The sequence below is a fragment of the Myotis brandtii genome, unplaced genomic scaffold, assembly GCF_000412655.1.
Source record: "Myotis brandtii unplaced genomic scaffold, ASM41265v1 scaffold250, whole genome shotgun sequence".
NCBI classification, from domain to species: Eukaryota; Metazoa; Chordata; class Mammalia; order Chiroptera; family Vespertilionidae; genus Myotis; species Myotis brandtii.
Window position 1 is genome coordinate 2,795,824 of NW_005359478.1, and position 5,782 is coordinate 2,801,605.

The following is a 5,782-nucleotide window of genomic DNA, read 5'->3' on the forward strand; positions in this document are numbered from 1 at the left end:
GGACGTTTTTAGCCAAGGCCAGCTTAGGAGTACCCTAATTAAGTTAATAACAATGTACCTACCTATATAGTTTAAGTTTAAAAAATTTGGCTCTCAAAAGAAATTTCAATCGTCGTACTGTTGATATTTGGCTCTGTTGACCAATGAGTTTGCCGACCACTGCACTAGAGCAATATACTCCAAACCGGAGATACGCGGCCTGGAGACAGGGGACTTTTACTCCTGCAAGAGTTGGAACTCCTTCTGTGGCACAAATGCGCCTCCCAGTGGTCATGCCAGGTTATGGCAATGTCGTCATCCCCCCCCCCCCCCCCCCCCCCCCCCCCCCGTGGGGCGAGGACAGGAAGAAAAGGGGCTGGAGAGGCTGAGCTGGGCTGGGAAGAGAGGTAAGCAAGCAGCGTCATTTAATCTGCACTGATGTGAATTTACAGAATGGCGGGCACATTCTTATTAAAGTATAAATAGATAAAACCCATTTTGAATTGGTTTTATGTATCCCTTCTATTACTGTAATAACTAACATTTATTAAGCTCTAATCTTTGCTAGGCACTGTTCTAAGTGCTTTACTTGCATTGTATAGACCCCTCAAAACTCACAGAGACTCTGCAGAGAGATTAAGTAACTGTGCTGAGTCATATAAGTAGTAAATTGTGGGGCCAGGCCCTGAACCCAGATCCGTCTGTCTCCAAAGCAGGGAACATGGTTTCCCTCTATTTCTTTGGAATAGGCTGACAGGGGTAAAAGTAGGCAGAGTTTATTTATGTCAGAATCCAATGGAAAAAATAATCTCTCTTGCCCTGACCGGTTTAGCTCAGTGGATAGAGCGTCGGCCTGCTGACTGAAAGGTCCCAGGTTTGATTCCGGTCAAGGGCATGTACCTTGGTTGCGGGCACATCCCCAGTGGGAGATGTGTAGGAGGCAGCTGATGGATGTTTCTCTCTCATCGATGTTTCTAACTCTCTATCCTTCTCCCTTCCTCTCTGTAAAAAAATTAATAAAAATATATTTAAAAAAAAATAATCTCTCTTCTTGGAGTTAGCTCTGATCTCTTCCAGCTTGCAGGAATGACTCCTGCCTACAGGGCAATTTCCTTCAGAAACATCGCATAGAACCTCACCTGACAGAACCTGGAATTCAGAAGTTGAAGGATTAACAAGAATGGATCAAATGGCTGAAACTGGTTTGGCTCAGTGGATAGAGTGTCGGCCTGCGGACTGAAGGGTCCCAGGTTCGATTCTGGTCAAGGGCATGTACCTGGGTTGCGGGCACATCCCCAGTAGGAGATGTGCAGGAGGCAGCTGATCGATGTTTCTAACTCTCTATCTCTCTCCCTTCCTCTCTGTAAAAAATCAATAAAATATATTTTAAAAAAAAGAATGGATCAAATGTTTATTTGATTGGTTCAAATCAGTCAAACTAAAATTTACCCACAGAACGTGGCCTACTATTTTTTTAAAATCGATTTCAGAGAGGAAAGAAGAGAGAGAGAGAGAGAAACATCAGTGATGAGAGAGAATCATTGATCGACTGCTTCCTGCACAACCCACACTGGTGATCAAACCGTGACCGCCTGGTTCATAGGTGGACACTCAACCAGTGAGCCATGTCGGCCAGGCTTGCTTCTGTTCTTTTTTTTTTCTTTTTTCTTTTTGCTTCTGTTCTTAATATTCTTCTACACATTTTCTTTTTGAGAACTTGTTCAACTGTCACTTCTATGAGATTACTTGCAACTCAATATTGTAAAATCATTGAATATTGGAGTTGGAAAGGAATTTAGAGATCAGATAGTTCAGTCCTCTCAATCCATAGAACATAGCTGGATAACAGAATTCTGTAACTCAAAAGAACTTTAAAGATTAACTTGCTTAATTTATAAATAAAGAAATTTGGGTCTCAGAGAGATTAAATGATGATCTTTTCTATTTCACCACACAATTCTGTGCAATTCAAGACGTATCTACTGAGCTCCTACTTTGTGCAAAGCACACGTGGTAAGTCATATAATGGAGAAAGAACATGATATGAGACAACAGAAGAAAAGAAAGTTCCAGTTATGGATATCTGATTATTATATGAGTAGATTTAACTAGATTTTGAGGAGATTGGCACATTCTTGTTGTGTGTGTATGTTTTTTAATATATGAGGAAATAGTCTCAACAGATTAAGCGACTTGTCCAAAATGACATGTCCAAAGTGACACTGTGAAAGACAAGGCCTGGTCTAGAAGTCAGTCCTAACTGAAACTCCAGTGCCTTTTCTCTTACACCTCAGTTTACTGTCAGCTCTATTTCTCCCAAGCACTGTCCTGTATTGCCAACTGCCTGCTAGGCATTTCTAAATAAATGTCCATCTACGGTCTTGTTTTACCTAGTCAGTAGCACAACCATTCTTTTTTTGTTTGTTAATCCTCACCTGTGGATACTTTTCCATTGCTTTTTAGAGAGAGTAAAAGAGAGGAAGGGGAAGAGAGAGAGAGAGAGAGAGGCATCGATGTAGACATATCGATTGGTTACCTCCCACACGTGCCCTAACCCAGGACTAGGGATTGAACCTGCAACCCAGGTATGCATTTGACCAGGCATCGAATCTGAGTTGATGCCCCAACCACTGAGCAACACCGGCCAAGGCACACAACCATTCTTCCAGTTGGGATGGATCAACATCCAATAGCCACGTATGTAGCTGGACAAGTGGAATGAAAAGTTAACTAGAAGAGGACGTTCTACCAAGAAAAGGCGGGGGCCTGCAAGCAGGCCACGTCAGAACAAAGTCTTGCACACAAGACTTATTGTTCAGAGGCAGAACTTTCCTTGACGTGATAAATAGTCCATGAGGGCATGGAAAGCCAGGGAGGGTACACTGCTGCAGGTGGAAAGGGTCTTTGTATAACAGGAAATTAATAGTGTAATGTATAACTTAGCTCTGATGATCTCAAAAGCATGCCTGGTAATCATTGTCACTTGCTGTACTCCATTGTTATTTGCTGTACTCCCCAAATAAAAGCCATGAGAGCTTTGGGGGCTTTGCTACTTGCCTGACTAGCGGTAGCCCTCTGCTTCTCTAAACTTAATCCTGCACGCCAAGCTCATCTCAGCGTCACCGTTCACAAAGAACATCAACACACGTACAACAACATATAACAATACACACAACTACAGCATACCTCATACATATTCTGGCAATAGGTCGTATTGACTTCAAAATGTCTCTTTTACCCAGGCCTTTCTTTGGTGACCATTTCTACTACCTGGGCAGAGAGCCTTATTATCTTAATACTGGTTTTGTCTTCAGTCACTGATAAACTTTAGAGCCTTAGAGGTTCTTTCACCCAAAGAGAGAATAGTACTCCTGTTCCTGACAATGGTCAGCCAGCTACTGTGCAGGGTCCTCAACCACTCTCAGGACAGCTGCTTTCCTATGAGACACCCAAGTAATTAGTAAGTTCAGTCGCTTACCACTCAACAAATGTTTACTGACCATATTCTCTGTTGCAGGTACAGTGCTCGGTAGACTGGAGATTTAGCTGCAGAGGGCTCCCCACTGGCCTTCTGCATTCCCACCTTTCCTGTCTTTGTTCACTGGCCTTCAGTAACTTCCAGTTGTGTTTCTTCATCTCTAACATGGTGATAATATCTTGAAGGGTTGTTCTGAAGATCAACTGATAAAATATGTGTAGAAGTGTTCTGGAAACCAAGTGTGATATAGGTAAGGCTTTCTCCCTTGTTTCCAATTATGTAATACATAATTGGGGTGGGGGGTGACTCCACTATCATCTTTTAAATTACATCTTATACGTACAAAAGGATAATTGTTATATGTGATATAAAAATAATAAAATTGCCCATAAATTTACCTTTAACCCAATAATTAGAACATTACCAATAGCATCCACCTGTTCTTCCCCATCCCATCCCCAGCCTCTCTCCAAGGTAACTACTAAAGAATTTTGTATTTATTATTCCTCCTCTTTTTAAAACGTTTTATCATATATACCTAAAGAATATGTTGTCTAATTTTGCTTGTTTTGAAATTTACAAAAATTATTTCAAATGTTTGCGTTCTGGGATTTCTTTTTACATCCAATAATATGTTCCTAAGATTAATCTAATCCAAGTATATACTCTGACGCTTCATCTTCTTCTCGTGGCCTTTTCAGATCACAAAAGCACATAGTGATCTTTCCCCTTAGCACTCAATGTCTATATAAAAAATGGGCTGAAACTGTACCTTCACTTTTCCTGTATCTTTAAGTGTCGTGTCATCACCTCAACTAGACAAACTCCTTGGAGAGCAGGGAGGCAGCTTGTCAGCACTGGATGGGGAGTTAGGAGGCCTGGGTTCCAGTCCAGGCTACACCCCCACAGGCAGTGTCTCAGCCTCCCTTCCAGCGTCTGAGCCTTCTTGATCCTAACTGTGAGGAACTCCTGAGACATTGGATATAACATACGGGTGAAGAAAGGCGTTCTGTGGAAAGTAATCCCACCGTTGTGATCTGAGATGAATTCCTAACTGGGCAGGCTGTGGTGGGCGGCCACGTTCCAGGCCTATAACCTCTTTAGTGAAAGGTTTGAGTCCAGCCCTGTGCATCGTTCTTGTGCAGCTAGGTTAACACCCCTTCCAAATGCCGGAAGTAATACCCTTCCAAGGGAGTAACCCTGTTAACTATCTTATAACCCCCCCCTCCCTTGCTTTCTCTCACCTTCTTAATTTCAAATGCGTTAAAAAGCTGCAAAACTGTTATTCTCTGGAGCATTTGAGATCTTTCCCTCCAGCATATGTCATCAGTTTGGCTCAAAAAAAAAAAAAAAACTCATAAAAATTCTCTACAGATTTGGATGTTTCTTACGTCAACAAAATGCTTGGTAAACTGAGAAGTGTCGTTCTCAAATTAATATTCCTATTATTGTTGGCCCAGAGGGATCTCTGCACAAGGACCCGAGCTAAGGGCTCTGGCTGAGTTAGGGGATGGGGTGTCCTCCCTCAGGGCAGGGACAGAGATTCCTTCGGGATCCTCCGGGCAGAACCAGGTCTGACGTAGCGGTGACGGAGGCTAAACATCCGGGAAGACTTACCAGGAAGACAGAGGGCGCTACCTGCCCCTCAAACTGGGCAGAGAAGAGGTTAGGTCCACGCATGCGCGCCTCCTTCTCTAGGTCTTGGTGAGACCCAGCCCAAACTGGTTCGCCGGGCTTCCCCCCACACCCTATAGGGGCTCAATCTTTTGTGTACGCATGCGCCTTTTCCAGGCTTCGGTTGGCTGACGATCCCATCCGTCATTAGAAGAGCCAATGAAATGAGCCAATGAAATGAGCCTCAAGGTCCACGCCCCGCGGCGGGGGACCCTGGGAGTGGGACCGGGTCTTTGTGGGACCCGTGCAGTGGTGGACCTAGTCCTAGGGGGTTGAGGAGTCTGTCCTCGCGCGGGCAGCAGTTGGCTCCCGGCCGCCAAACCATTGCCTTCTTTGTCATCTTACAGCCGGAGGGTGAATGGGGCGTGAAAGGGCCCGTGTGAAGGGCGGCGGGTTCAACTCTGCTTCGGGCAGTGTCGGAGGGGTGGTCGCCAACCATTGAGCCCTGCTGTGCCAGGCACTGCGAGGCGCTTGGGAATGGCGGCCTCTGCTCCCGGGGCCGTACGGGCTGCTGGGGCAGGTTTGACCAGCGCTTTTATGCCTTCTCCCTCCTCCCCCTTCGCCTTAGATGGAGATTTCTTCTTCCCGAGGTCTGAACGGCTCCATCGTCCCCGCCCATCCGTGGCCGCCAGCGAGGACTAGGCGCCAGCA

The 5,782-nt window shown here is 44.9% G+C and overlaps 1 long non-coding RNA gene across 1 annotated transcript in view; it reads right to left on the bottom strand.

Annotated features, from left to right (window-relative positions):
- The window catches only part of LOC102242447, a 39,205-nt gene extending 34,961 nt beyond the window's left edge, over positions 1-4,244 (bottom strand). Inside the window, exons 1-2 of the long non-coding RNA XR_001362381.1 lie at positions 4,230-4,244; positions 3,480-3,685 (exon numbers count right to left, since the gene is read on the bottom strand). This is a non-coding gene — a long non-coding RNA (uncharacterized LOC102242447). The remainder of the gene's footprint in view (positions 1-3,479; positions 3,686-4,229) is intronic.
- Positions 4,245-5,782: the final 1,538 nt, after the last annotated feature.